The sequence below is a fragment of the Aythya ferina genome (assembly GCF_964211825.1).
Source record: "Aythya ferina genome assembly, chromosome: 3".
NCBI lineage: Eukaryota > Metazoa > Chordata > Aves > Anseriformes > Anatidae > Aythya > Aythya ferina.
Window position 1 is genome coordinate 58011830 of NC_140298.1, and position 10522 is coordinate 58022351.

Sequence of the window (10522 nt, forward strand, 5' to 3'; positions counted from 1 at the left end):
AATTACATTCCCAAGTGAATCATGCACTGTAGACAATGGGTGCCTCAGGTAGGAGGTAAGGAGGAAAAGAAAATTAATCTTGCAGGATGCCTGCAGAGAACCAGATGCACCTCATGCATTTAAATTACTATTCCTCTTCTTTTTTTTATTTTTTTTTTCTATTTTTTTAACCCTAACCCTTAGCCAAAATTCCAGATTCTGTAGTTATTTTATGTCAGGAAGAGCAATTAATGATAAGAGAGGTGGACATCATTGTAGTGAGCTGGAGGTGGCCACTCAGAAGGGGCAGCTCCAACCCCGGGAGGTTTTCCCAGGCCAAAACGTGTCCTTGGCCATCCCTCCTGGCAGGGCTCTCAGGCAGGGCTCATGGGAACACCATGCAGGCAGTGGGTCGGGATGACGCATGTAGGGTTGTGCTGGGTAAAGGTGGTCAATAACTTCCCACAGGCATCAGCAGCATCTCGGCCTCACACAGCAGCCACTGCTGGGTCTCAACACATCTCCACGCAACCTGAACCTTCTGTGTTGCTGCAAGAAAAAGCCTGTTGTTTAACTCCAGAGGAAAAGTGGATCATGTGTCACAGATGATCTCACCAGGAAGCATGCACAAACTCAGTACAAATGAAAATAGGGAAAACACAGTATAGATATAAATTCTAGAACCCAAAATAATCTGGTACCAGGCAAAAAGGAGAAACTAGAAGAAAATTGAGAGGTCTTTTTCATTCTCTAATGCCATCACTCCTTGATTTCTCCAAGTGACCCTGGGGTGGATCATTAAGACTCCTTTCTTTGCTGTCATATAGGCGGAGGCACCACAGGAAAGTGAGCTCAGCATTGGGAACCATGGGGATGCTGCGGTCTCCGTCATTGTGGTAAGACTCCACAGAGCTTTACGGAGGATAACCCCAGGTACATGATCAGAAGGGCAGAGAGAGTGAGAGTTACCTTCAGTCTTTGGAAAAACTGAGGATGGCTGAAGTTTCTTGGAAAAAATGAGCTTTTTTTCTCTCCAAGTTTTCTCATTTCTAATAAGCAAGAGTACTTGTGTCAGGTATTGAGTTTAGTTTTAGGTTGCAGTGTTGTTCAGTGCTCCGGTACAAAAGTCAAATATATTTAACATCCAGGCCTGTAAATCCTCTGCAGTGAAACAGAAAAAAAAAAAAAAAAAAAAAAAAAAAAAAAAAAAAAAAGGAAGTTACAGAACAAAGACCAGCTAATGGGAGTATATGCATGAACGGCCTGTAGCGTTTTCTCATTAACTGCTGTGCTGATTTATATTGTTGTCATCACAATCTTTTGGTATTGTTTCATTATATTCACTGAATATTGTTACAATTAGATTGAAATTTGTCTTCATGAGAGACATTGCCCTTGCTGGAAGCATGATATTCCTGGGCAACCTGTGATACAATTTGGCACTCAAAGCTGCCAGCTCACACCCGCTCTATCTTAATCGCTCTGCATAGGGTGAGTTTAACCCGGTGGTTTCAAAATACCCCTGTCTGCACTAATCCCTCGGATAAAAGGCAGACACAGACCTTTGCACAGGACTGAGGAAGGGAAGATGCAGACACCCCCTGCCCGCAGCTCCCTGGTGCAGGAAGGAGGATGAAGGATGAAGGAGGATGAGGATGAAGGATGGAGGCTGGCCACTGTTGCTGGCTTTCATGCTCACACTGCCAGCAGCAGCCCAGGGGATGTATGCATGTGTTGTGACTCTCACACTCTGCACATCAGACAGTTAAAAAAGACCAAATAATCACTTTGCCACCTTAGTAAATACTGTTACCCTCACCTTACCTACAGGAAAAACGAGTCATCAAGCTATTGCCAAAAGAGCTGGGGCCAGTGCCAGGACTGAGAAACAGGTATCCAGAGTCTCAAGTTTGCTGGCGCTTGCCCAGCTTCTCTCAGACAACAAAACTGATTTCCCATGGAGTCAGACTCCATTTGGCTCCTCTACAGCAGAGGAAGGTTGCAGCCAACCTGTCCTGATATCCCATGGATTGCCCTGGGCAGCAGGACCCTGCAGAATCCCCCTCTTTGCCAGGAGCACATTGTGCTTCCTAGCATTTGGCTTCTCCTCAATCATTCATCACTTGTTGGGAGGAGCTGAGGGCTTGAGGAGCCACATCAGTCCATGCTCTGTGAGGGATTCTGGATAAAAGTGCAGGTCCCTGCCTCTCTCCATGGGAGTCTACATTTGATGACTCAAGTCCCGCCTTTTAGCCCTGCAGCCCCATGCAGTAGCAACAGAGGCTTCCAGTTGCATCTATAAAACCAAAGCAGCAGGCACAAAAAATAACACTGACAAGCTGTGAAGACAAGCTAATGTTTCATTTCTATTTAATTTGCAGAATTTTGCATACATGCATGCAAACTTAGGTGCAGATTAATGCTTCTCATTAAAAATAAATAAATAAATAAAAAATAACAGTAGCCTGGACTTTTCTTCAACTCAAGTGTCACAGAAGATGCTTCACAGGTCCCATATCCACCCCTGTCCTTTTCAAAGGCAGACCAACGCAAACGTCTTGCCCCTGTAAGTTGTAAGTCAGCTCGCCCTGCAGACTTGCTGCCTGTAAGCCCACGAGACTGCCTGTCTTGAAAAAAGCCAGCAGGTGTTCACCTTGAAGTGCTTCCCTCTTGCAACAGAACAAGGAAAGAAAATATTATAAATAAATAAACAGACAAACAAACATCAAACTTAGCAGAGAAAACAAATGCTTGGCCAAGCCTGGAACTCTGAGGGAGACACCAGCTGATTTATCCTACTAACACATCAATAATTCTCCATGCTACAAAAAAAAGTCTGGTTCAGCTTGTTTGCTGTCCTGGCTTTGGGGCTGAAATCCCCCAGCCACATCCTCAGGAAGGAATCTCTTTATCAAAAAAACTGTGCTCTTTGCATTGCAAGTACTGCACGTAGCTGATATTGCCCTTCCACGATACCCTTTAGGTGACTGGCTGTAGCAATGAGCCAGCAATGTGGCAACAGCAGAATTTAGCCCCGGTTTGATGGGATAAGGCAAGTACAGATAATCTGTCACATTTGGGAGCGCTAACAACAATGAGGAGGTCTCTGTGGATATTAGTAGCTCAGTGGGAAAACTCTGTGGATCTATGAGAAAACAAATGTGATACAACAAAGGGAATATGAGGTAGAGACAGGGATTTGAACCTGGCCTGAGGAGTCCACCTCCAGACAGAACCAGCACAAGTGACAGTGGCGTTTGTGTACACAAGGACAATGAGGACACATCTTGTGCTTGCAGCTGGCTGGGGAAGGCTATCAGCTCTGCCTATTTCCTTCTGGAAAGTAAAAAAGGCACCCTGTTCTGCATTAAAAATTAAAATAATAAAAAAGCAAAACTGGAGAATTTCCACACTGGACACTTCTTAGGCCACCTGTGCAAATACCTTTGTATCCATTGGCAACAAATCCCCAAGGTCCATCTGCTTCCAGCCAACACACCGACACCCCCTGATCCAGCTCTGCGTGCTCTTACTTTATGCCCCTTCATTTTACCAGATCATAGAAAGGGAGGAGGAGGGAGAAATCCATGAGATTTACTTTAATCCCTGAATGCAGCTTTGGATCTGCTTTGTATGGTGTCTGACCCACCTTGCCTGTAGGAGCAATGCCCCATGCTGAACGGGTGACTCGATCCTGCCCATGAGAGGAACGAGGAGAGAAGGAAGGGCAGCGAGAAACAGAGGCACTGTGTGGTTTAGGTAAGCATAATACAGCAGAGGCAGTGTTTGTGATTTATGCCAAAAGATTTCCACCAGTTTTCTTGGCTTTTTTTTTTTTTTTTTTTTTTTTTTTTTTTTTAACTAAAACTTGCTGAAGTAAGGAGGCAGAGTGCGATTTTACAGACTCAGACACATTTAGCTGAATGATAGAGCAAAAAGCTTGGGAAATACCTTTCACATTCAAATGCACAAAATAATATGTCTTGTAGTTTGTATCAGCCTGGCTTTCTGCATGCCTAGGATTTAAATGTAAATCTTTGCCAAACGTAGGAGTTTTTAAGAGTGTTAATCACATAGCCCTTTTTACAGCGTGCGAAGTGATTTGAACTCATTGGGGAGCATTAATACCTCGTGGGGAGAGTTCCAGGTTGGAAGACTGCAGTTGCAGCACTGCTGAAGGATATAAATCACTTCAGCTACAGCAGAATGTGATGATTCGAAACCATCAGCTTTGGAAATGGAAAAAAGGCGTGATCTTGAAAGATTCAAACCACTTTGAATATGCTGAGCCCAGTCCTCCAGCTCTGATTGAGACATATGCAACAAACATCAAAGCACAAGCTGTGAGATCAAATACTTTCTGCTGGAAAACTTTCAGTAAAACTTAGCCTTTCTAGCTCTGCATGTATTTAGAAACACTGGGCCTAATTGTACAGCAGTTTGCGCTTGGTGTAATCACCACTGTTGTGCAAACTGAGCATAAAACACCTCTTTTGATCCAGTAATAATTGTACATCATTTTGCCATCTTTGTGAGGTGCAAAGCCATGGTGAACGAGTGCTTTTATTCTGTAAGGAGAAAGAAGTTAGAGTGACACTTTTCTCACTTCCACAAGATTGCCAGGCTATAATAAGCAGGAAAAGATGGCAAAACGAAGGATGCCTGCAAAATTGTGGAAGTTACATAAAATGGAAGTAGAAAAAATGGAAGCACAGCAGCTTCACTCCCACTAGTAACATCAGATGGAGAACAGGTAAACATCATCATCTTTACTGTTTTGTCCTTTAACCTTGCTCACAGTCAGTCTTGAGAACTGCAGGGAAAGCACAGCTTGCAACTGTTTTATGTGTTATTTATGCTAGACCTGCCCTGCCTGAGAGCTCTAGTGTGCTAATGGGAAATTTTAAGAAAGGAAAGCTCTAAACAGGATTCAAGAACAAATAGTTGTCAATTATTGATGCTCAGTATGATGTAATTAGTGACAGTGGATCAGACAGGATGCTTTAAACATTACACTCACTTCTTAAAACCATCGTTTATCCTCAGAGAAGACTAAGTTTACCAAATTTCTAAGCATACCAAAATCATTCTTCTCCTGAACAAGTTTCCCTGCGTTTTGCCATGACTTAGTTCAGCAGTAAAGCTGGTAGGAGAACAAACTGGACTTGTATGTGCAGGTTGTGAGGAGCTGTGTATTCAGCTCAGTTAGTATTTGCTATTGCAAAAGATGTCTGACCTTTTTGGAGGAGCTCAGTCGCTACTGCTGCCTTGTAGCAAGCCTCTGCAAGTTTGGAGGGGAATGGTGACAAATGCTCTGCCTGCCTTCCACGGAGCTCCATTCAAGCTGGGATGACAAGCAGCATTTTCTAGGTTGCCACAGACCTTCTGCCATCAGCATTTGCACACACAAGATCCTGCTGAAATAACTGAGCAGAAGCCCTATCAAAGACAAGAAATTGCATATTTTATATCCTTGGGAAATGCATATGCATTAAATATACCTGTGTGTGAGTGTGTGCACGCGTAAGCACATGTGTATATATGCTTATCGATATGTAACTGTTGATACTGATATGTATATATGCTCTTACTAAACACACTACTTACATAATGTGCTCTAAACTGAGGTTAAACATGTCAGAATTATCAATGATACCTTCCACACAGCCTTAGTTCAGTTTCTTGTATACGTGCAATGGGAGATAACCTTTAATTATTATTATTAATATTTTCCACAGGGATCTTGTCATAGGGTGAGAACTGTGAAAAGGAATAGAAGCAAGACTGGGAAGTAATGATGCTCCTTGCTTCATTTGCTCCATCGTGTAGGAAATGAAACTTCTGCAAAGACCAAAAGCAGGAGATTGCAATAGAGAGCATGGCTTTTGGAATAAAGCAAGTGAATATTTCAAAATAAAATTCAGTTGTATGCCTGCAACTACTACAGACTTCCTCCCCAACCATAACCACAGCTCCCTCACTCTCTTTCACTGGCAGTGAATCTACAGTTTAGACAGGGCAAAGAAGTATGAGAGTCAGTATAATATGGGCCAGTATTGCAGCATCTGTCAGATGCAAGACTGAATCTAAGAAAAGGAAGGTACAAAAACAGGACACAGCACCAAGTGGGATTATGTAGCTATTAATATCCTAACTCCATGTGATATGGTACAGTTCTTCCATAATAGAAAATTTGCAGTTGGCAAAATTCCCCTGGGACATCTTCTAAGCTCCACGGTAATGTATGAAACACGCAAGTTTTCTGAAAGACCAGTCACTTTGTTTGAAAACAACTACAGAAAGTGCTTCCCCAGTTCTCCTTGCTATAACCACCTGTAAGATAGAAGACTGTATCAGATGTGAGTCAAGTAGCTGTTCATAGCACTCGGTAAGAGATAAAGACTTGAAAGCATCTCTGCAGTGCTCCTGACCAGGGGACCACTCTACGTGGAGAACTCAGTGACCCACATCAGTGAACCTGAGCAGTCCAACAGCACATATGCTGCTTGTGCTGCTCGTACAGAGTGATTTTGGGGGCTGCGCTGCCCACATCCTAGGCCACAGGACAAACCTGGCTGCCTCGCCGCAGCAGAGGAACCTGCAGGCATCTCTCACTCACTGCTGGCAATTAGGCCACCTGCGTGGTCTTGCCTTTGACTGGGAATGCAGCAACAAGTTCTCATAAGAACATGGTTTAGGAATAGGGTTGTTTTCTTGTAAAGAAAATATTTCAGAGGGCCAAAGAGGAGGAACCTCTCCATGGAGGGGATCTGCACAGCATGTTGTGGAAAAATCCATCTGGGGCCTGCCAGATGCTGCATAAATACCTGGTGTCTATCATCTCAATTACTCACTATTTATATTCCTCTCTTTATTGTGCATCATTAAAATGACTGTTTTATGAAGCCACTTGTCCCCTTCTACTCATGAGGTCCCACCTGGGGTACTGCATCCAGGTCTGCATGCATAGACTTATCAAAGAAACAATATTTATTTCAAAGAATTTCCAGCAAAAATCCCTGGTGCTACCCAGAAAGGCAGATGGCTGTCTCTTTGATCAGCTACCTTTAACTTTTTCCAGTGAGGGAAGAGACAGCCACCTTTTTGGGCAGTCACCCCATGAGCCACATCTCAGAGCTGTGGTGGAGAAGCAGCACACTGCATGCCACCAAGCAAGGAGGAGCAGAGTGAGTGTCCCCACACCATGTCCCCCACTCCACTTCCCCACCTCATCACTGCGGGCAGGACTGGGCTGCTCACGTGGCACGGGTTCAAATCACAATAAAAGACTGCATCTAGAACATTATTTAATGTCTGAGCTGTGGCCTTGGTACCACCCATGGTATGGTGTCACTAATCCATAGTACGGTGCCACTAACTGTGGTTGGCCATGAAGCCATAAGGTCATGACATTATGCCTGGATGTCTCACAAACTACTTGTGCAGAGGATGTGGACATGCATAAACAATGAATGCAGTTATTATATCTGTGATTTTCATTCTGACTGTCCCCTTGCTTCTGTAGCCATGGTCATACTCTTGTAACATAGGAATGGCCCCATTGACTGCTAAACACTGGCAAAAATAAATGTCCTGTGAAATCCAGAAATATTCTTAGAAATTTGATGCAAAAAATGTATTTTTCTTGTGACCTCACCTTAACCATAGAATACTCTCAGGTTTTAGATTTTAAAAACCTTGCCCTCATCCTGTAGACAGTAGCTTGAAGACATGACCCATTTGCAGTCAGAAAAAAAAGGATAGCTGAGAAGAGACTCAGCCACTCTTTACAAAAGAACTTTCTAAAACCTCATCTTTACATCAGCCTCTCCATATTTTCACAGCCTGACTCATAAAATGCTGAGTGTGTGTGGGAGAGGTAGAGTGGGAGTGAAGGGATGGCACTGCCATTTTAAAAATGATTATAAATAGATAAAACACCAACTGTCTGCATTTTACCCTCAAGACATCATTAACTGGCCAAGATTGTTGCTATCATCTATAGCCTGTAATAACATAGATGGGCAAAGATGATTAGTTTTCCTTCTTAAATTTAAAGGAGACTGTCATAAAGCTTGACAGCAACATACACATACACACATTGCAAGGTATGGCACAAATCAGGATTTTTGTAGACAGTTTCAGCTATGTTTCTTTTTTCACTTAAAATTGAGATTAACATAGCAACTTTAAAAAGGCGCTTGCCTGATTGCTAGCAGTATGTATTAAGGAAGAATTCACAGTATCATTTACTTTGCATTGTTTATACCATTTATTTCCTCTTGCTTCTGTAGAAATAAGCTGGTTTCGATTTCGTTTCTGCAGAACTGCAGAGTGCCTCATGTCTCACCCCAGCTTTCCTGCAGCAGTGCATCTTGACTGTGCTCGGGCTGCAGACCTCAGGGGAATGCGTAACTTCTAAACTCAAAAGCAGAGCCAGCTGTGTTTGGCTGTTTTAAAAATGTAACAGAAGTATGTTGGCTATAGGCCTAAACAAAGTGATGATAATGCGACTTGTGGCTTTGTCATTTTTTTTTTAACCTTTCATTTTCTAGCCTGCATATTGTTAGTCTTGTATTCAATAATGTCAGCAAAACTGTCGAGATCCTTATTAGGGCATGCATTTATGCATGGGGTCCCGAGGACAATTGGGAGCTCTTTTCCTCACTGTGCAAGGTATTTGACAGGGAACCAGGCTTATGCAGGCTGCAGGCTGCCAAATGTGTTTATAGAGAAGAAAACAATTCTGAGAAGCCACACCATGGCCGTTCCCCTCTATCTAGCCAGCTGCCTGGGCTTGTTTAAACGTAATACAATACAAATGTAAATACACAAAGCGTGCATTGTTTTCTGCAAGGCAAAGTAAGACGGGGGTTCGGGAATCTCACCCTGGTGCATTTGCTTGAGCAAGTTGTTTCCTTCAGTGCGGTTAGCAGAGAAGCCCTGACCAACTCCCCGAGGAGCCTGAGGCACAAGCTTTTATAAAGTGCTCTCTCTCCATCTGCTGACATGTTTTCCAGCACACTCCGTGCCATGCAGGAGGTAAGCACGTAGGGCCAGCAGCTACCTGAGCTCACCTGCTCCAAGCATGCTCCTGCCCCCTCCAAACCAGAATGATTTGCCCAGGTAATGAAAAGTCTCTTAGTGGATCCTCATGAAGAAAATTACAGATGTTTCTGTATGGGGATGAGTGTCCATGTTTCCCAGCACAGATCCTGGGGGAATTCAGGCATGAGTGTGTGCTGATCCCTCACAGACGTAGATCTGAAACAAGCACTTTGATATTCTAACACAAATAAGGTGGCAATATCTCTGGCTATATGGAGTCTCATGCGACTTTGGGTTCCCATGAAAGTTTTCCAGTCAGAATTTAGATGCCTATGGACTTGTAGCTGCCTGAGTACCATGTAGATGCTATGAATCACATTCTTGAATTTAAGTACTCAAATACAACCAAATGTACCGATAACGCAGTTATTTCCATAATTGACTTCTGTTCTGCTGTGGCAAAGTGCTGAACTCCTATGAGATGGTGTTGATTGTCTTCAGCTTCAGTTGTTTCTCTTTTTTTTTCTCTTTTTTTTTTTTTCTCTTATTTTTTTTCTTTTTTCTCTCTCTCTTTTTTTTTTTTTTCTAAGAAAACTGAAAGCAGACATCCACTAAAATCATACTATGTTTCAAATTACCATTTTTTAAATAAAGTTTTTTAGAACATTACCTACAGAGACAGACAAGAGCCTCTTAACTAGTACAAAGACCTGGCAATCGTATGTCACCTTTCACCAAAGCTTCACAGAAAACCTGCAAGGTATAAACTCTCAATTCACAGAATCATAAAATATTCTGAGTTAGAGGGTTCCTGGCCACAGGGCCACCCAGATATCAGACCCTCTGAGTGTTGTCCAAACGCTTCTTGAACTCTGGCAGCTTGGTGCCAAGACCACTGCCCTGGGCAGCCTGTCCTAGTGCCTGACCACCCTCTGGGTGCAGAACCTTTCCCTAACCCCCAGCCTGACCCTCCCCTGTCCCAGCTCCATGCCGTTCCCTCGGGTCCTGTCACTGTCCCCAGAGAGCAGAGCTCAGCACCTGCCCCTCTGCTCCCCTCGTGAGGGAGCTGCAGGCCGCCATGAGGCCTCCCCTCAGCGTGCACTGCTCTGGGCTGAACAAACCAAGGGACCTCAGCTTCTCTTCATATATCTTGCCCTCAACATCTTTGTAGCCCTCCTTTGGATGCTCTCTAATAGTTTTATGTCCTTCTATTTTAGTGCCCAAACCTGCACACACTGCTTGAGGTGAGGCTACATCATTTCAGAGCAGAGCTGGACAACCCTTTCCCTTGACCAGCTCTCAGTGCCATGCCTGATGCACCACAGGACATGGTTGATCCTTTGGTTACCATATTGAATCGTGTTAAACTTGATGTCAACCAGAATCCCTAAATCCCTTTCTGTGGGGCTGCTCTCCAGCCTCTAGTTGCCTGGTTTGTATGTATATCCAGGGTTGCCCCATGTCAGGTGCAAAATCTGGCACCTGCCCTTGTTAA

At 43.6% G+C, this 10522-nt stretch overlaps 1 long non-coding RNA gene across 1 annotated transcript; it reads left to right on the forward strand.

Moving 5' to 3' along the window:
• The first annotated feature begins 2960 nt into the window (after nt 1–2960).
• LOC311433354 lies at nt 2961–6884 on the forward strand. The gene is made up of 3 exons (XR_014690701.1): nt 2961–3031; nt 3596–3738; nt 5718–6884. It is a non-coding gene; the product is annotated as an uncharacterized lncRNA (long non-coding RNA).
• Nucleotides 6885–10522: the final 3638 nt, after the last annotated feature.